Below are 22,048 nucleotides of genomic sequence, written 5' to 3'. Positions count from 1 at the left end.
AAAATACCTCACCCCCACGTAATTTAAAACACCTCACCCCACCTAATTTAAAACACATCACCACCAAGTAATTTAAAACACCTCACCCCCACGTAATTTAAAACGCCTCACCCTCATGTAATTTAAAACACCTCAACCTCATGTAATTCAAAACACCTTACCACCATGCAATTAAAAACACCTTACCACCATGTAATTCAAAACACCTCACCACCACGTAATTTAAAACACCTCACCCTCATGTAATTTAAAAGACCTCACCCTCATGTAATTCAAAACACCTTACCACCATGTAATTCAAAACACCTCACCACCACGTAATTTAAAACACCTCACCCCCTCCAAATTTAAAACACCTCACCACCACGTAATTTAAAACACCTCACCGCACCAAATTTAAAACACCTCACCACCACTTAATCCAAAACACCTCACCCTCATGTAATTCAAAACACCTCATCACCACGTAATTTAAAACACCTCACCCCCACGTAATTTAAAACACCTCACCCCCACCAAATTTAAAACACCTCACCCCCACCAAATTTAAAACACCTCACCACCACGTAATCCAAAACACCTCACCCTCATGTAATTCAAAACACCTTACCACCATGTAATTCAAAACACCTCACCACCACGTAATCCAAAACACCTCACCCCCATGCAATTCAAAACACCTTTCCAGCATGTAATTCAAAACACCTCAACCAGCACATAATTCAAAACACCTCATCACCACATAATTTAAAACACCTCACCACCACGTAATCCAAAACACCTCACCCCCATGTAATTCAAAACACCTTTCCACCATGTAATTCAAAACACCTCACCAGCACGTAATTCAAAACACCTCATCACCACATAATTTAAAACACCTCACCACCACGGAAACAAACGTTTCAGGGAGTATGTTGTGAAAATCAACCAAATCCACAACTCGTCCCATAGATAGGTTTAATTTCAATTAGATCGTAACATCATCCTGTAAAATACACCATGCAACATATATGTCAGGATCAAGGCATCATATGAGAAAGATTGGATATATCAGTCAATGCAAGCAAGCCTTGAATATAAGTGGGTACGTACCATTCAATTCTACATGTCATTGTATAAAGTCGCAGGAGTGGCCTCGAGTCGCGGACGTCCCGAGGTCTTATAGACACCGCCCAGTGGTTTAAGTGAGCGTCACACCTGGGTTCAACTTACATTTTCACCACATTCTCCCCGCCGTTAGAACTATGCTGCCACTAGGCAGGAAGTGAGCGCGCGTCAGCATTAATAGGTAGAGGAAGTCGTTATATCATTATTAGGGTGTCAAAGAAATATCCCTATTGATTCTTGTCTTTGCGCCATTGTGTTATGTTTCGCACACTGTCAAAGCGTCTTTAGGGCTTCCTGGAAAGCGCTATACGAAACAAATCCATTATCAGTAGTACAGGTCAGTCGGTCCACCCGTAGAGGTCAGTGTGGCGAATTACCCTGCCAGCACAGGTTCGGAAACTACCGGGTACGTCGTCCCCAAATCCGGAGTCCCCTGCTTCGGAGTAGCCGCTGGAGGCAGGTGTCGGAGGGGCACCTCAGTGCCCTCACCGCTTCAGGCAGGGGTGTATCAGGCGAAGGGAGGGACGGCAGATGTTCTCTAGGCGCACTCATAGCCTGGTTAGCAAACATGTCCGATACTGGCAGACGATGAGCCTGTGGGTCACAATAGGCTAGTCTCACAGGCCTATGTGCTGGATAAGGTGTACCTTTGCGATATGCAACTCATTACATAAGGTGTACCTTGTCGAAGAGCGATGTCCATTCGTCGCAATGCAACGCATTTCAGGCAGATGTGTCGATGTGGAAGATGTGTAAACCAGTAAGCCATGTCTATTCGTCGCAAGGCAACACATTACAGGAAGATGTGTCGATGTGGAAGATGTGTAAATCAGTAAGCCTCTTTACAGTAAGCTGTAACAGTAAGTAAGATTACATGACAGGAGGCCATGACAGTGTAAGTCAATTACAGTAAGTCTGTACCGGCCTAGGAGTTGTAACAGTAAGTAAGATTACATGACAGGAGGCCACTACAGTAAGTCCATTACAGTAAGTCTGTACCTGCCTTGGCTCCCAAGGGTACATGGTCGATCCACAATAGATCCATGTCATGGAATTGCCGAGGGAGAGAAGCGACGAGAGCCATAACGAGAGTTACGCGATACCCCGGAGTCCCCCTGTTTTGAAATCACGAGTCTCGAGCGCTCTCTGACGGCAGCGCGTACGAATTACAAGCTCCGGCAAATAGTTTCAAACAAAACGTTTGCCACGAGTGCCCTCCGTAGGCCGCCCGAACGACCGGCATGGCAGATACGACGACGCACAAAACGACCGAAATGCGCCTTCCCAGCGAAGCGCGCAGAATCTCCCGACCTGCAGCACAGCGCGCAGAGGATCGGAGAAGATCGGCTATACCGGCTACCGTCCCGGAGGGAGTGTCCCGGAGAGAAAACGTCGAGATCGAGAAATGGAAAACGTCCCGGATGGATCGACATCCAAGAGAATGGCCCGGATGGATGGATCGACATCCAAGAGGATGGCCCGGATGGATAGATCGACATCCAAGAGGATGGCCCGGATGGATGGATCGACATCCAAGAGGATGGCCCGGATGGATGGATCGACATCCAAGAGGATGGCCCAGATGGATGGATCGACATCCAAGAGAATGGCCCGGATGGATAGATCGACATCCAAGAGGATGGCCCAGATGGATGGATCGACATCCAAGAGAATGGCCCGGATGGATAGATCGACATCCAAGTGGATGGCCCGGATGGATGATGGCCCGGATGGATGGATCACCATCTCACCCCCTCACTCATCCATCCCCCCCCCCCCCCCGTCCCGAAGTGTGAGACGACAGCCGCGCATCGCGCACCGAAGTCGAGCGACCTTCACAGTCTGGGTCAGAGGGAACGCAATCAGGCAGCGGCCGGGCGAGGCGTCTCGCAGTCTCGAAATGTGTGGAGGCGAGCCAGGAAACCTGTCCTAGAAGCAACAAGCCCAGAGTCAAGGGCGATCCGGCGGGCCGGTGCCCACGTGGCTTGCTCAGGAGACGAGGGAGTCGGGCGCAACGCTCAATGTCACCGTGTCATGGGGTCACCGTGCACCCCCAAATGCCCCGTGCCTTATCGATTAACGGCATAAGTCCGCGATGTTGGCTAGTCGCCCTCGAAGGCCGCCACGTTATGACACGCACTTTCGGGCAGGGGCGGTCAGATTGAGTATTTCCTGTCGAGGTACCCAGGTAGACGAACTCTGATGACGCAAGCGCGGGAAACAGTTAAATGGTGCTGTAAAGCAAACGCGTGATTTAGTCGATGACGTCATCAATTGGTTCGGGCGCGTGCGGGCGGGTTTGACGGCGAGTTCCAGCTGAGCGGTATCCCCAGACGGAGTAAAGTAGCACTCCGAAATCTAAAGTCTCGCGTCCATTGGGCAGCAGCATTCGAGCGGGCTCGAGATCGGTGTACGGAATACGATCCCGGCCGACGAGCGAAAAGTATTATCTAGGGCGCACCGCGTACGAGGGAAACCGAAAGTTGAGCTCGGCCCGCTGAACCAGTGCGGCTTCGCCGAGTCGAGAGGGCGAGCACGCCGAGTCGAGAGGGTGAGCACGCCGAGTCGAGAGGGCGAGCATGCTTGGCAGCGATAGACTGCACGACCTGAAGTAGCGTCTCGTTTGTTTAGCTGTCGGGTCAAAGGATCGAATACATATCACGCCCTGAAGTAGCGTCTCGTTTGTTAGCTTTCGGGTCAGAGGATCGAATACATATCACGCCCTGAAGTAGCGTCTCGTTTGTTAGCTTTCGGGTCAAAGGATCGAATACATATCACGCCCTGAAGTAGCGTCTCGTTTGTTTAGCTTTCGGGCCGTGTTTTGTCCGGAGTTTTAGACATAGATAGTCATATAGAATACACATGGTATACGATCATCTATCATAAGCATAAGCCCGAGTGTCGTGAAAGGCTATGAAGGTCCCGCTCGACGTCCTTAGAAACTCAACCGTGCTGCGACGAGTCCTCGCATGGTGCCAAGCGAGCCTCCATTGAGGCGATTCCGGGCAGCGGAGTTCGCCGGCCTCGTTGAGTAGCCACATGTAGGTGGGATTTCGACGAGCCGCGATCAGAATCGCCGGCCTCGCAGAGTGGTGCCCGCGAAGGGCGCAGTGCGCGATTTGCGCGTAGGAGGTGATTCCACCGTGCAGCGATTGATCGGGTTGTGCCCGCGATGGGGCAGCGCGCGATTCGCGCGTAGGTGGGATTTCGACGAGCCGCGATCAGAATCGCCGGCCTCGCAGAGTGGTGCCCGCGAAGGGCGCAGTGCCCGAGCAGCCGGAGTGAGCCGGCCGTGTGAGGCACGGCGTGATTCCGACGAGCAGTGCGCGATTCGCGCGGAGGAGGTGGTTCCACCGAGAAGCGAGTGGTCAGGGTGAGCCGGCCGTGTGAGGCACGGCGTGATTCCGACGAGCAGTGCGCGATTCGCGCGGAGGAGGTGGTTCCACCGAGAAGCGAGTGGTCAGGGTGAGCCGGCCGTGTGAGGCACGGCGTGATTCCGACGAGCAGTGCGCAATTCGCGTGGAGGAGGTGGTTCCACCGAGAAGCGAGTGGTCAGGGTAAGCCGGCCGTGTGAGGCACGGCGTGATTCCGACGAGCAGTGCGCGATTCGCGTGGAGGAGGTGGTTCCACCGAGAAGCGAGTGGTCAGGGTGAGCCGGCCGTGTGAGGCACGGCGTGATCCCGACGAGCAGTGCGCGATTCGCGCGGAGGAGGCGATTCCACCGAGCAGCGAGTGGTCGGAGTGTCCGGCCCGTGCGGAGGAGGCGATTCCACCGAGTAGCGAGTGGTCGGAGTGTGCCGGCCGTGTGGAGGCATGGCCGACATGGGAGTCGTGATCACTCGCGTGGGAATCTCATCTCGGGCCGAGGCACGCAAATCTAGGATGATTCTCTCGGACGGAGCCGTTAGCGTTTCGAGCAACCGAGGCTAGACTCGTACCTTCGGCGCCAAGCGGGTCCGTCGTTCCGACGGGGTTGCGGCCCAGGACATTTCCCAGTGGCCTCCTTCAGCAGGCGCCTTGCCGGAGTCCGTCATGCCTGCTCCGGTGTTCGGGCCTCAGGAGAGCAGTTTGCGTTTTGACGACGCGGTCCCGCAAAAGGCTTGCGAGGTCCCCATCGCATCCGGTCCTTTTGAGGCAGTCCGGCGGCGAGAGTAGTCGGAGCTCCGTAGCTGGAGCTAGCTCGACGGGTCCTCCGCCGGTCATTCTTCTCTGAGGTGGGCCTCGCAGGAGCGCGGAGAATGTCGGGAACGCTCGTCTGTGATCTGCGTTCATCCGGCCATCGCAAGACTCGTGTCCCGCCATTTCCGAAGATCATAATTGAAATTAAGTGTTGTGAAAATCAACCAAATCCACAACTCGTCCCATAGATAGGTTTAATTTCAATTAGATCGTAACATCATCCTGTAAAATACACCATGCAACATATATGTCAGGATCAAGGCATCATATGAGAAAGATTGGATATATCAGTCAATGCAAGCAAGCCTAGAATATAAGTGGGTACGTACCATTCAATTCTACATGTCATTGTATAAAGTCGCAGGAGTGGCCTCGAGTCGCGGACGTCCCGAGGTCTTATAGACACCGCCCAGTGGTTTAAGTGAGTGTCACACCTGGGTTCAACTTACATTTTCACCACAGAGTAGTTCAGTGACAACAGACACTGCTCAGATATGTAGATTTATAGATAAATGACTGTACGTGAGTTGCTGTTTTGTCATGGTTTACACCAATCATAATTCAAACAATCATAATGCACAAATGTATTTGCAATACAGTATATGTGATATTACATTGTATAAACAATTGAAGTTGAAAAAAAAATTCCCCCCAAAAAATAATACGTATATATAAATAGTTGCGGATCCCGCGTTCGTTGACGTACAAAGGGGGGTTTATGCCCCCTTTCCCCACGAACTCCGGGTCCACTGAGGCCGCCGACCATGACTACACGCGTGGTTGATGGATTGCTCGGCAACTCCAGCCGCCGAGCCCGCATCTGCGCGTGGAAGGGTTAACGGTCACAACTCGAATACCTTCGGACACACGCAGCCGTGAGAACGGGGACTGAACCCCGCACAAGTCACACTTCTTCCTGACGCCCGAGCGGTTGGGCGTCGCGTGACCCGTGCCGTTACACTATCGGACCCGATTGAGCGGTTTTAATTCGGGCGACGCTCGGTCAATGGAAAGGAAATGACAACGACGGCCAGGTTGGAAATACCAAACACAGTATTTATTTACAGGTATGTACAGAACAGAGACAAAGCAAAGAATCTTGATAGCCTTACCTAGACGCCCAGACAAGGGCCCTCATTCGTTCGGGGAAGGGGGGAAGAGGGTAATGCACAGGGAAGCGCGGCCGCTTCGTGCAGCTCGTCCGGATGGGCTTGGTCGTGCAGCTCGTGCGAATGGGCTTGGTCGTGCAGCTCGTGCGAATGGGCTTGGTTGTGTAGCTCGTGCGAATGGGCTTGGTTGTGCAGCTCGTGCGAATGGGCTTGGTTGTGCAGCTCGTGCGAATGGGCTTCGTTGTGCAGCTCGTGCGAATGGGCTTCGTTGTGCAGCTCGTGCGAATGGGCTTGGTTGTGCAGCTCGTGCGAATGGGCTTGGTTGTGCAGCTCATGCAAATGGGCTTCGTCGTGCAGCTCGTGTGAATGGGCTTGGTGGACGAAAGCCCCAGAAATCGCTCCAACCCAAGGCGCCAACAGACGGAGACGATCGTGGCAGGGACGAAGAGCGATGATGAACCAGGAGCAGGAACCAGAGGACCGATCAGGATAGCAGGAGCCCAGCGAGAGAGAGAGAGCATGTGTTTATGGGCTGGGTTTTAATAGCACCCCAACCCCTTCCCGAATGTTCCATGGGTCTCAATTGGCCGCCGGGGGTCACGTGACGTGACAGTCCCTCATTTGTCACCCTCGGCCACTCCCCCATGCCTTCCCTCTCGCTCCCATTGGTTGCTCGCTGCTCCTCCTCCCAGGAATGTCTCGTTCCTCCTTCGGGGAAGGTTTTATTCCTCTTTCAGGCCTGCAGGACCTAGTCTTGTCCCATGACGAGGCACTTTAGGCCTCAACGAGGCCTACAATCATCCTGCCTGACTCAACGCATTATTTGTTTTCTTTCTAAACACTGGAAAGGGCCTATGCTTTACATTTAATAAGAAATAACTAACTATAGGAGGCTACATGTTGGGGTGAAACTAACTATCGGGGGGTTGCCTTTTATTCGCAAAACCGCAACAATTTATATATATATATATATATATATATATATATATATATATATATTTATTTATATATATATATATTTATGGATCAGGATTTGGATGTTTATGGATGGATTTGGATTTGGACATGGATTTGTCCCCCCCATTGGATGAAGACCCTCTCGTTTTCAGGCTGTTGGCTCTGCTATAGTTGGCAGCGAGTGCCCCGGAAGCATTGACGGAAAGAGAGTGGCAATTATATGTGTGGGAGAAATTGCATACTCATTCAGGGTCGCCCAGATAGCTCAGATGGCAGAGCACAGGTACGGTTTTCCAGATGTTCGATTCCTGGTCTGGGCATGTGCTTTTCCCACATATATGAATTATATATGTTCATCAAGCTTAGTTTGAATACAAAGCGGAAGCAGACGGGCTTCTTTTCCATTAATTACATGAACATTACTAGATAGTGGACAAGTACATATTTGAAACGGAATTGAGCCTGCATCATTTAACCATAGGACCGGCTGAGAATGCTAAACAAGCCATAAAGTCTAAGATTTATGTTGATCCACACTCGTTTGGCTAAATTTTTATTGGTCCTTAAAATGGTTCCTCCAGAATCTTAAGTAACCTGCCCACAAACATCCGAAAATCGCACATTGAATTATTACATTTATGATGCCATTATAACATCACCATGACTCAATAAAAATACGAGAAAAGCATTCAAAAAAGAGCATACCTCCACCTGGTTGGCCATATCATTCAAAGGTGAAGAGTCACTTAAAAATTTTCACTGGCTGGATCCGGATACGGATCTTCACCAAAATTGAATCGATTCTTCCTTGTCACACACTGTCACGGTTGTAACCGGTTGTAACTGTTGCAGTAACAAGTAAGTTGTTGTAACTGTTGTTGCAGTTACGGTAACTGTTGCAGGAATGTCACGTAATACACCGACGGGTTCGTTGATAGAAAATTGATTTGTAGAATTCTTTCACCGAGTAATTTGCTTTCTTTCGGAAATTATCCTTAGCCGGGCGGCAAGTGGAGCAAGTGAATGAATGATTGATCGTTTTAAGGCCATTTCTTCCCCGCTAGAGCAGGGGTTAGCCTTGTGGGCTCCATGACAATCATGGTTCCCTGTTTTGAGGCAATGTTTTATGGCCGGATGCCTTTCCTGACGCCAACCGTTAGTCGGCTCTTACGATGCGCAGGGATACGGTGTACCTATTCTAAACCGGGGTACATACCGGGATCATTCATCCCAGCAAGCTGGTACTCAATTTGCCGACCTCGGAAGGATGACAGGCTGAGTCAACCCCCCTGGTGTTAATTCAGCGGTCGACCGGGATTCGAACTCAGGATCCTAGGATCCCAAGCCGGCACCCTAGCCGCTAGCCAACACCAGGCTTAAGTGGAGCAAGTGATAAAGAGAAATTGATCAAGCCGCGACAGAAAACACGTCGCCACCACCTGCTGTGTTCTGAAATGAAGCTGCGACGAAGAAGTACAACCACGGAGCTGCTGTAACCTGAGGTACGACCACTGAGTTTCTGTAACCTGAGGTACATCCACGGAGTTGCTGCAACGTGAGGTACAACCACGGGGCCGCTGTAACCTGAGGTTCAACCACGGAGTTGCTGCAACCTGAGGTACATCCACGGAGTTTCTGTAACCTGAGGTACAACCACGGGGCCGCTGTAACCTGAGGTACAACCACGGGGCTGCTGTAACCTGAGGTACAACCACGGAGTTGCTGTAACCTGAGGTACAACCACGGGGCTGCTGTAACCTGAGGTACAACCACTGAGCTGCTGTAACCTGAGATGCCGAGGCTGTAGTCGTGAATGCCTGGATAAGGACACCACTCTTAAGGAACATACTAACCTTCATGTGGATCAGATTGTGGATCTGGTATCCTTATGCTTGAACTCAACCTATTTTATGAACAGAGACCAGTTTTTCAGACAACGACATGGTTGTGCTATGGGCTCCCCCATCTCACAAATTGTTGCTAATTTGTACATTCCGGTGTGTACCCTGGTTAGAATAGGTACACCGTATCCCTGCGTGTCGTAAGAGGCGACAAAGAGGGTTGGCGTCAGGAAGGGCATCCGGCCATAAAAAGATTGCCTCAAAAAGAGAACCATGACAATTACAACTACATATGGGCAGGGTACAGCCCGAAGTGGAGATCGGTTTCTGAGGTTTGGAACATGGAATGTAGGAACAATGACAGGGAGATCAGGAGAAGTGGTGGAAGTATTGGTCAGAAGAAGAGTGGACATATGTTGTGTGCAAGAGACGAGATGGAAGGGAAGTGGTGTGAGAATGGTGAATGGTGAAGGGTAGGCAGGGACAGAAATACAAGTTTGTGTGGCAAAGGTGCCCAGAGGGTGTGAATGGTGTTGGTGTCCTGTTTTCTGAGGAGTTTGTAGACAGTGTGGTGAGTGTGACGAGAGTGAGTGATAGGTTGATGATGGTGAAAATGATGATTGGAAAGCTCTTGGTGAACGTCATATTGGGATATGCTCCGCAGGTTGGTCGGAGCGATGAAGAGAAGGACAAGTTCTGGTGTGCGATAGAGAAGCTGATGGAAAACGTGAAAGATGAGGAAGTTGTTGTGGTGGGAGGAGACCAAAATGGACATGTGGGAAGGAGTATGGCCGGTTTTGAGGGAGTTCATGGGTGTTACGGATATGGTGTGAGAAATGGAGAAGGTGAAAGGATTTTGGAGTTTGCTGATGGAGCTGATTTGTTGATTTGTAATACTCAGTTCCAGAAAGGGGATAATAAGCTTGTTTCATACACGTCAGGTGGGTCGACGACAACCGTTGACTACCTGATGGTGCGTAGGCGAGATGGGGGCACGTCCGGGACACAAAGGTGATCCCGGGGGAGGAGGCTGTTTCACAGCACCACTTGGTTGTCTGCGACATAAGGGTGAAGGGTGCGAGGAGAGCTCGGCGGGTGAAGTACCAACCGAGAATGAAGGTGTGGAGGTTGAAAGAGGTGACAATAAGGGAGGCATTAAAAGAGAGGCTGAGTAGGGTCGAGGTTGATGTGGTTGAGCTTGAACGTGGTTGGATGTCAATGAAAGATAGTCTGTTGGGAGCCGTTGGGTGAGGTACGTGGATGGACAAAAGGACCACCGAGGCACTCGGAAACATGGTGGTGGGATGATGAAGATGGAAAGAGGATTGACGAGAAGAGGAAGAAGTTCAAGGAGTGGCAGAAGGCGAAGGGTACGGGAGCAGAAAAAGCAGAGCATGAAAGTTATAAGGCAGCCAAGAAGGCTGCAAAGAAAGAGGTAGCAAAGGCGCAGGGGGAATGTTGGAAAATGTTCGGAGAACACTTGGATTCGGAAGAGGGTCAGAGAGCGGTATTCAGGATTGCAAAGCAGATAGCGAAAGAGAGGTGTGTGATGTGATGGGGGTGAGTTGCTTGAAGGATGAAGTGGGACAAATCGTTGTGGACCCAGATGGAATTAAAGGAAGATGGAAAAGATATATGGAAATGCTGTTGAATACAGAGAATGAATTGGATGGCAACATAGAGAGTAACCCAGTTTTAGGACCGGCAGAGAAGATAACTGAGAAGGAAGTTGAGGAAGCGATAAAAGCAATGAAGAGTAGAAACGCGGGAGGGATGACGGGAGTTGTGGGAGATATGTTGAAGGCAGCAGGAAGTTGGGGTGTGAAGAGAATGACAGAGATCTGTAATCTGGTGGTGAAAGAAGTCCGCATTCCAGTGGATTGGGAACTGAGTACCCTCGTCCCTCTATACAAGGGGAAAGGTGACCCTCTGGAGTGTGGCTCGTACCGAGCGATAAAGTTATTGGAGCATGGAATGAAGGTATTGGAAAGGGTGTTGGAGAGGAGGATAAGGAAGAAGGTGAAGATCGACGAAATGCAGTTTGGATTTATGCCAGGAAGAGGAACGACAGATGTGCTCTTTATTGTGAGGCAGTTGCAGGAGAAGTACATGGAGAAGAGGAAGAAGTTGTTTCTTGGGTTTGTTGATCTGGAGAAAGCATTCGATAGGGTTCCACACGAAGTATTGACATGGGCATTGAGGAAGTTAGAAGTGGAGGAATGGTTGATCAGAGTAGTGATGGCAATGTACAAAAGACCGCGCACAGCTGCAAGGACGAAGGACGGGAACAGTGGTGAGTTTGAGGTGAAGGTGGGAGTGCATCAGGGGTCGGTACTAAGTCCACTACTATTTGTAGCTGTGATAGAGGTGCTGGCTCAGAACGTAAAGGAGGGTTTACCGTGGGAGTTGTTGTATGCAGATGATCTGGTGTTGATTGCGGAAAGTATGGATGGTCTGAAGGAAAAGATGAACAAGTGGAAGGAATGTATGGAGACAAAAGGTCTGAAGGTGAATATAGGAAAGACAAAGGTGATGGCAAGTGGTAAAGCATGTGGTGAGGTGGAAAGAACTGGGAAGTGGCCGTGTGCTGTGTGCAGGAAGGGTGTCGGAGTGAACTCCATTCAATGTACAATGTGCGCTGAGTGGGTTCATCAAAAATGTAGTGGTCTGAGGGTCATTAACCAGTGCGGCAGCTACATTCAAATGTAAGGTGTGCACAGAGGGAGCTGCAGATGGAGGAAATGTTGAGTTGGATCTTGGAGACGGCGTGACGCTGGAAGGTGTGAAAACATTTTGCTACCTCGGAGACATGCTGAATGGAGAAGGTGGATCAGACTCGGCAACGGTTGCGAGAGTGAGATGTGCATGGAAGAAGTTTCGGCAACTGAGTGGTGTGCTGATGAGGGGGGGAGTGTCGTTGAAGCTGAAGGGAAAGGTGTATGCTGCAAGTGTGAGAAGTGTTATGATTTATGGGAGCGAGACATGAGTCATGAATGTAGAGCAGCAACGAAGGCTGGAAAGGGTGGAAATGCGAATGGTTCGGTGGATGTGTGGAGTATCGTTGAGAGAGAGGAAGACAAATGATGAATTGCGAAAGATGATGGGAATAGAGCCTGTGATTGATGCTGTGAAGAGGAACAGGTTGAGATGGTTTGGTCATGTGTTGAGGAAGGATGAAAGTGACTGGTTGAGAAGAGTGATAGAAATGAATGTCGAAGGAAGTAGAGGACGGGGAAGATCGAGAAAGACTTGGCTAAAGATGGTTAAAGAAGAAATGCGGGCAAGGGGGTTAACAAGGAGAGATGCAGAAAATAGGGCAAAATGGAGAAGATTGTCATGGGGACCGCAAGGCGAACCCCCGCTCTCGCAGGGAAAATGGCCTTAAAATGCATGTTGTTGTTGTGTCTTCCTTGTCACACACACAACCTGTGCAACACGTTTCGTCCAAATCCGTTCATAACTTTTTGAGATATCCTGCTTCGTATCGTTTTTGGCACGATCTGCCAATGGTGAAGAATCACTTTAAAAATTCTAATAGCCAGATACGGATCCGGATCTTCACCAAAATCGAATCGAATCGTCCTTGTCACAAACCCTACATCTCTGCCAAATTTCGTCCGAATCCGTCCACAACTTTTTGATTTATTTTGTTCACAAACAAACAAACAGACAGACAGGGGTGAAAACATAACCTCCATCCACCTTTGGTGGCGGGAGTAATAAAATAAAAGCCTCTCGTCAATTATACCTATTATTATTGAGTTCATCTTGTTCCGTCAAGTCATGTCCGACTTCTGGTGACATTCATGATCAGATTTCTCCAAACATGGCCAATCCTTCACTGCTTCCCAAAGCTCTGGCAGGGCAGCTTGGTTGTCTTAACTCCATCCATGCAGCACATATAAGGCCTGCCTCTTCTCTTCTTCACTCAACCATAACCAGCATGGTATATCTATATGTGAATTATACCTATATGTGATGTTATAGTTGTGGATCACTACCTTTCTTTATAAACTGATCTCCCCAAACATTTTATGAACATATCCAAGCCTTAAACGCTCTCCCTTTTAAAATTTACACTCTTGCTCTTCTTTCTATTGTTGGTTCCATATCTGCAATGATGTTGTGCTGGAACTGAAAATGTATTCAGTGATCAAAGGCTCATGGAGGATCTTGACCATAACTAATATGCCGGATAAGGACGTTTGGAGAAAGTGTAATTATAACATGCTGAATTATAACAAGCAAACATGCTGATAAATAATTAATTAAGAGGAGGGTTAACTTGTGGGAAGGGTAGAAGAAGGATCATCTGCCTCAACAAACAAACAAACAAATGAAAAATCGGTCAGAGACCGAGGACTTGCCGGGATATACTTTTTTATCGGCCATTTTGGACAAATATGGCGGCCGAACCACGTGACCGATGACGTGATCATTATTTGTTTTCGAAACTAATTTATTCCTAGATTATGCTCAAGAAATTTCATCTTGATCGGATGAAGTTTTGTACTTGTCGAATTATGACGTCATAATGGAGGCACCTATGACATCATCATTAACATATTTTATTCCCCATGGAGAGTTCTTTTTTTCTATTCAGCACTTTCGGAGATATGGAGATGCAAAGATTTTCGGTTTTTCCAAGATGGCGGCCGAGCCACGTGACCGATGACGTCAACATTTTTTTTTTTTCCTCCACCAGTTTATGCCGTCATGTCGCTCAAGAATTTGCACCTTGATTGGATGAAGTTTTGTACTTGTCGAATTATCGAATTATGACGTCATAATTGGGGCCTTGGGCCGAGAGAGTAAAAAATTGGGCACAGTCTATTCCAGGGCAAGACAAATATGTGTGTAAAGTTTGGCGATTCTTTGTGCAACAGTGTAGACATAGTACTGCGCACAGACAGACAGAGACAAACAGACAGACAGACAGACAACCAACCAACATACTTGCCGGAATCTTTTCCGGCAAGTAAACAGCCAAACAAACGGACTCAAATGCAATACCCTCTCGTCTGACGAGGGTAAAAATGCGGAAGCAGGAGAAACGCAGCGGACATCGTGCTCAGGAACAGTGTATAGTTTGTGATGAGAGGTTGATCTCCATGGGAAGTGGAGGCACAGAATGGTGCTGGGTGAAAAAGAAGCTGCGATCTTAGAAATGGCAAAAAAGTTGATGAGATTGGTATCAATGAGTGCGAGGGGATTTGGGAGTCATTCCTGATGGGGCAAACAACAGTAATTCGGTGGGAAAGGGAGGACAATGTATTCAGATGGGATGAAGAAAAGGTTTGGAGAGGGAGGGCAACGCATGAAGTGTAGTGGATACACAAGGTTATGTTTTCAACAATTTTACGTGAGATGAAATCGTGATCAGGATACGTTGATAATTATTAATGGCTACCAACATCAATGGTTTGTTAGTAAAGTGGTCGGTGAAGAAAGGTTTGGATTTGTGTCCATACGGGAAGGGAAAAGTACAGTATTTATATATCGGTGGAAGATGAATAGACAAGATGTCTTTAAACTTTAAAGGAACAGCAGATGGAGGGTAAAAACAGCTTGTTGGCTTGATGGAGGAAGAGCAACAAGGAGGGAAGATGAAAATAAACGTACTCCCTCCAGGTTCATACGAGACCAATATAATCCACCAATATAATACACATATGTACTCCACCTATCTAATCCCCCCAATATAATTAAAAGATCTAATCCCCCAATATAATCCACCTAATCCATCAATACAATCCACCTATCTACTGAATAAAAATGAATGATCGTTTTAAGGCCATTTTCCCCGCTGGAGCGGGGGTTAGCCTTGCGGGCCCCATGACAATCATGGTTCCCTGTTTGAGGCAATGTTTTTATGGCCGGATGCCCATCCTGACGCCAACCCTTGGTCGCCTCTTACGATGCGCAGGGATACGGTGTATCGATTCGAAACCGGGGTACACACCGGGATCATTCATCCCAGCAAGCTGGTACTCAATTTGCCGACTTCGGAAGGATGACAGGCTGAGTCAACCCCCCTGGCGTTAATTCAGCGATCGGCCGGGATTCAAACCCAGGATCCGAGGATCCCAAGCCGGCACCCTAACCGCTAAGCCAATCTACTCCATCAATATAATCCATATATCTAATTCATCAATAAAATCCAGCTATCTAATCCATCAATATAATCCATCTATCTAATCCCACAATATAATCCACCTATGTAATCCATGAATAAAATCCACCGATCTAATCCATCTATCTAATTCATCAATAACATCCAGCTATCTAATCCATCAATATAAACCCAATATAATTCATCTAACCAGTCCCCCAAAATAATCCACCCATCTAATCCATCAATATAATCCACCAATATAATACACCTACATAATCCCCCAATATAATACACCTACATAATCCCCCAATATAATCCACCAATATAATCCATCAATCTAATCCCCCAATATAATCCACCAATATAATCCACCAATATAATCCATCTATCTAATCCCCCAATATAATCCACCAATATAATACACATATGTACTCCACCTATCTAATCCCCCCAATATAATTAAAAGATCTAATCCCCCAATATAATCCACCTAATCCATCAATACAATCCACCTATCTACTGAATAAAAATGAATGATCGTTTTAAGGCCATTTTCCCCGCTGGAGCGGGGGTTAGCCTTGCGGGCCCCATGACAATCATGGTTCCCTGTTTGAGGCAATGTTTTTATGGCCGGATGCCCATCCTGACGCCAACCCTTGGTCGCCTCTTACGATGCGCAGGGATACGGTGTATCGATTCGAAACCGGGGTACACACCGGGATCATTCATCCCAGCAAGCTGGTACTCAATTTGCCGACTTCGGAAGGATGACAGGCTGAGTCAACCCCCCTGGCGTTAATTCAGCGATCGGCCGGGATTCAAACCCAGGATCCGAGGATCCCAAGCCGGCACCCTAACCGCTAAGCCAATCTACTCCATCAATATAATCCATATATCTAATTCATCAATAAAATCCAGCTATCTAATCCATCAATATAATCCATCTATCTAATCCCACAATATAATCCACCTATGTAATCCATGAATAAAATCCACCGATCTAATCCATCTATCTAATTCATCAATAACATCCAGCTATCTAATCCATCAATATAAACCCAATATAATTCATCTAACCAGTCCCCCAAAATAATCCACCCATCTAATCCATCAATATAATCCACCAATATAATACACCTACATAATCCCCCAATATAATACACCTACATAATCCCCCAATATAATCCACCAATATAATCCATCAATCTAATCCCCCAATATAATCCACCAATATAATCCACCAATATAATCCATCTATCTAATCCCCCAATATAATCCACCTATGTAATCCATGAATAAAATCCACCGATCTAATCCATCTATCTAATTCATCAATAACATCCAGCTATCTAATCCATCAATATAAACCCAATATAATTCATCTAACCAGTCCCCCAAAATAATCCACCCATCTAATCCATCAATATAATCCACCAATATAATACACCTACATAATCCCCCAATATAATCCACCAATATAATCCACCTATCTAATTCATCAATAAAATCCAGCTATCTAATCCATCAATATAATCCATCTATCTAATCCATCTATCCCCCTTTCCATGTATGTGGTTTGATTAAATCACATCAAATGTTCACACGGATCAAATGCAATACACAAAATGCTGGTTAACATAATGTCTATTTTACATTTACCTTTATCCACTTCACCAAATGGTCTTTGTTGAAGGTTAAGCGATGCCTTCCTCAAGTTCTCTTTTAACCTGTTTTAAAGGTGCGATGGGGCAAAGAGCTGACGTCATCTATTCTCTATTGTTATAATTGCTGGCACAGCATGTCGAGTCAGGCCTAGCTAGACCCGCGAGCTAGTCCAAAATGAAGGACAAGCAGCCCAAGAGGGAGACGAGCAGGCAGCTGTTTCGTTCTCAATCATCAGCCCTCGGTGGGTTACTCCGCTACCCGCATTGGCTTACAGAGAGCAGGTGATGCTTCACCAGGTAAATATTTAATCATTATGGCACACACATGGAAGCTTAACAGATGTTCATGAAGATGTGAGAACAGTATATAATGAATAAAATACAAGATGGCTCTTTCAGCATTGTTGGCCTGTCCTGGTTTTGCCTTGAGGCTTCAATTTGAGGGTAAAGATGGAGAAAGAACATATGGCCGATTGTTCTGAGGATATATACCTACCTAACAAAGTCGAAGCTCCAATCCATCAACACTTTGTTACCCAAATATTGTTTGTTCCTTATTAGTTCTCCATCTTCTAAATGTCCTGTTCATGTTCAACTTTCTGCTTCCTCTCATTCCTATTTTCACCTTTTTCACATCAACGGTGCCAAACACCTGGAAGCGGTTTTGCCCTCCTGCACGTCGTTTGAAACTCCTGACCCATTATTATCGATTACCTTCAGTTAATTACCGTTTAATTACTGTAGGAGTTTTCTCATCAATGAGTGCAATGCAAGAAATCATTTGTTTGTGCACTTTTCAGTTCAGAACAAGCTGATTTAAAATAAAAAATAAAATAAAAAATCAGGAACAAATAAGGCCAGAAGGATCAATCAATCTCCAACACACTATCAACAGCTCTCCCTACCTCATCTTCCCCTTCCCCTCCCCTGGCATGTACCCGATGCTCCCCCTCCCTCTTCCTTAACGGTGTGGACCTCAAACATCCAGGGCCTTCGCTCAAACCTAACTGATCTCTCCATACAGGTTGCCTCTGACACAACAAACAACAGGCATTTTAAGGCCATTTTCCCTGCTAGAGCGGGGGTGAGCCTTGCGGTCCCCAGGACAATCTTCTCCATTGGGTTGCCTCTGACAAACCAGATGTCATCTGCTTAACACAAACTTTCCTCCTTCAAGATGTCTCTGATTCATTAATATCTCTTCCTGGTTACTCCCTCCTCCGGTATGATAGACCTGAGCCTCGTCCTGGTGGTGGGGTCGCTATCTTTATCAAAAACTCTCTTCCTCATTCTCCTTGCACTGCCCTCTCTCCACCACACGCCCAGGAGTAGCTCTGGCTATGGCTTTCCTCTCCGCTCCCACCTTTTGTTCATATGTGTTCTCTACCGTCCTCCAAACAGTGATGACTCCATTTACATCTCCCTGTCTGACAACATGGACCAGCTTCTATCCACTCATCCAAATTCTCTCTTCCTCATATGTGGTGACTTCAACTGTCATCGTGCCAGCTGGCTGGGTGGGGGTTCCTCTCTCAACAGCCATGGAACCTAAGCAAAGGACTTCGGCGACTCATTGGGACTGACACAATCTGTCAATTTCCCGACCCGGATCGCAGTCAATGGAGTATCTTCTCTTCTGGACTTGGTCATGACAAACCTCCCTGCAAATGTCTGCTGCTCTTCTTCTGCTCCAATCGGCTCTTCTGATCATGTGCTTGTTAAAGTGGACATCTCTCTGGCCATTCTCAGAGAGCCTCCTCAGCGCCGGCGAGTCTGGCATTTCACTCAGGCTGACTGGCACGGTCTTCAAGCAGCCATCAATCATCTGGACTTGTCTCCCATCTCCACTGCTTCTGGCAATTCTATCAACTCATACTGTCAACTGTTTCTGGGAATTCTATCAACTCATCCTGGGAATTCTTCCAAAGTAAACTCCTCTCTATCATGCACAGATTGATCCCATCTCGTCTTCAGTTGTCAAACCCTTACTTCCGTCCATGGTACACTGAAGCTTGTGGTCAGGCAGTTGCCATGAAGCAACTTGCTTTCACCTCATGGAAGGCTAATCCAACTGAAGGAAATCTCAGTTCCTTTTACAAAGCTCGGAACAAGTGTGTGTCTACCCTCAGAAGAGCCAGGAAACAATATCTCTCCACTCTCAAGACTGAACTCTCAAACCTGTCTCCCTCCTCCAAATATTGGAGGTGTCTGGTCAAATCTGTTTCTGGTGTTTGTTCCCCTTCCATCCCCTTCCTTGCCTCAAATGGCTACACAGTTGACACCGCACGTGAACAAGCTGAATGCCTTAACTCTGTTTGCCTCAAAATCCTATGTACCAAACCCGTCCCTCTCTTTTCCTAACCGTAACCAATCATACACAGCTGCTCCTGGACTCTGTGTCCTTCTCTCCTGACAAGGTGGAGAAGTTTCTGTCAATCCTTGACTATGATTCTGCAACTGGACCAGACGGCATCAGCCCATTGGTCCTAAAATCCTGCTCTTCCACTCTTATCTCACCCTCTCTCTGTTCTCTTCACCCTCTCTTTTGCTCAAGGTCATCTGCCATCAGCTTGGAAATCAGCCAACATCACCGCTTTAAACAAAAAAAGTGCAAAAACAGATCCTTGCAACTACAGACCAATCAGCCTTCTCCCAATTATCAGAAAAGTCATGGAATCCATCATTGCTTCGGAAATCAAATCTTTCCTCTTCTCCAATGGCTTGATTTCTGATCATCAATTTGGTTTCAGACCAGGTCACTCTAATCTGGGCATGCTGCTTCTGTTGTCTCAACAATGGATGGAGGACTGAAGGTCCTCAATGCCAAACAGGAAATAGGAGCCGTCTCCCTTGACATATCACGTGCCTTCGACAAGGTCTGGCACCCCGCTCTGCTCACGAAACTCTCGTCCTATGAGATCCATGGAAACCTCCACGCATGGCTTGCGGACTTCCTCTCTGGTCGGAGTCCACGTGTGGCCCTCAATGGGTTTCTCTCATCTCCCCCTTCCTGTTCAGGCTGGAGTTCCTCAAGGCAGTGTTCTGGGCCCTGTGCTTTTTCTGGTCTTCATCAATGATCTCTCTGACTCTCTTGAAAATCCTCACTATCTCTTTGCTGATGACTCCACACTCTGCCGCTCCATTCCTCAAATCTCAGATCGGCAGTCTGCAGCCTCCTCACTCTCTGCAGACCTGGACAAACTCTCAGATTGGTCAAACAAGTGGAACATGTCTTTCAATCCTGACAGATCTCACACTCTTACTACGTCTCTCCAAAAAGACCGACTGGACAACCCTCCCATCTACTTTCTGAACAATCCTCTCCAAGAAGTTCTGTCACTCAATCTTTTGGGTCTCACTATCTGCCATGACCTTTCCTGGGGAACCACATTTCCAAGCTGGCCTCCAAAGCCAGTCGCCGACTGGGCATCCTCCATGTTGCGAGGTCCTTCCTTGGCACACCTGAGCTCCTCACCACATACAAGGCTTTCATCCGCAGTTCAATGGAATACTGTTCTCCCCTCTGGGCTGGTGCTCCTGCCTCACATCTCGCTCGCCTTCACGTTGTTGAAACCAAAGCTTTCAGAATCATTGGAATCTCCCCTGATGAAGCTAACTCCGAGGGCCTTTCACTCATTCACCTCAGGCAGGTAGGTGGTCTTTCTGTCTTCTACCGACTCCTATCCAGCCTCGCTCCCTCAGCTCTGTCTGTGCTCTGTCCCCCAAATATTCCTGCAGGTCGCACAAGATCTGCCTTCCAAAGGTACATACCCTCTTCTGGTGAAACTGCCAACATCAAGAAGCTCTGCTCACCTTCACTCCTTCATTCCTCTTTACTCCCACCTCTGGAACAAACTCCCTCACTCTCTTCAATCCCACTCCTCCCTCCAGGTCTTTAAAACAGCTGTTCACCACCATCTCTTATCTTCCCCCATCCAAAACCTTGATCTCTTCTACCCCCGTTAATTCACCCGAAATTCACTTTTTTTTTGAAATGCCGACTTTTTTCATTCCTGGAAGTTCCAGCAGGGTCCATGTGTTTGGCTACAGAGAGAAAATCTGATCGAAGATTGCAGCGAAGGATTGTTCGAATGGTGGAGAAAGCACCTCGATCAACTGCCAAACAGATTCAAGCTGACCTTCAGACACAAGGTACGACAGTTTAAACTCGCAACATCCGTTGCCAACTCAATGAAAGGGGGTTCTATGGAAGGAGACCCAGGAGGACCCCACGGCTGAGAGAGATACAAAAGAAAGCCCTACTGGAGTTTGCCAAAATCCTTCTGGGAGAATGTCCTGTGGACAGATGAGAACAAATTACAGCTTTTTGGCAAAGCCCATCATCTCTATGTTTACAGAAAACAAAATGAAGTCTTCAAAGAAACGAACACCTTCCCTACAGTCAAACATGGAGGAGGTTCAGTGATGTTTTGGGGTTGCTGTGCTGCCCCTGGCACTGGGTGCCTTGAATGTGTGCATGGCATCATGAAATCAGGAGATTACAAAGGCATTTTGGAGCGCAATGTTCAACCCAGTGTCAGAAAGCTGAGTCTCCGTTGAAGGTGATGGGTTTTGCAGAAGGAAAATTACCCCAAACACACTTCAAAAAGCACCCAGGAATGGTTCAAGACAAAACGCTGGACTGTTCTGAAGTGGCCAGCAATGAGTCCAGATCTAAATCCCATTGAACACCTGTGGGGAGATCTGAAAACATCAGTTGGAAGAAAGCATCCTTCAAATTTGGGAGAACTGGAGCAGTTTGCACAAGTAGAGTGGGCCAAACTGCCAGAAGCTCATTCGTAGCTGCAGGAAGTGCTTGACTGCAGTTATTTTGTCCAAAGGCGGTGCTACCAAATATTAAGTCGAGGCTGTCAATAATCTTGTCAATGCCATTTCTTTTTATTTTCTGATTTGCAAGGATATATTAAGTTCTGAATCAAAAATAATGGTTCTGTAATATTTACAGTGAAATAAAGAATTGTGGAGACCAAATACTTTTGTCAATTTCAACTTATTTTTAGAGAAAATTGTGAGTTATTGAAGAGAGTGCAAGGGTGCTAATATTTTTGGCTA

General features: G+C 47.5%; 2 long non-coding RNA genes across 2 annotated transcripts in view; both read right to left on the bottom strand.

Annotated features, from left to right (window-relative positions):
- LOC144894310 (uncharacterized) overlaps positions 1 to 22,048 on the bottom strand; it is a 227,336-nt gene that overhangs the window by 165,018 nt on the left and 40,270 nt on the right. The window lies entirely within an intron of this gene.
- Positions 5,470 to 5,719, bottom strand: LOC144888319 (uncharacterized). The gene is made up of 2 exons (XR_013620913.1): positions 5,619 to 5,719; positions 5,470 to 5,511 (listed from the first exon to the last, which is right to left on the bottom strand). It is a non-coding gene; the product is annotated as an uncharacterized LOC144888319 (long non-coding RNA).

The sequence above is a fragment of the Myxine glutinosa genome, chromosome 11 (assembly GCF_964187855.1).
Source record: "Myxine glutinosa chromosome 11, kmMyxGlut1.1, whole genome shotgun sequence".
Taxonomy (NCBI): domain Eukaryota; kingdom Metazoa; phylum Chordata; class Myxini; order Myxiniformes; family Myxinidae; genus Myxine; species Myxine glutinosa.
Note: the sequence above shows the minus strand (reverse complement) of the source record. Positions and strands in the feature narration are given on the sequence as shown.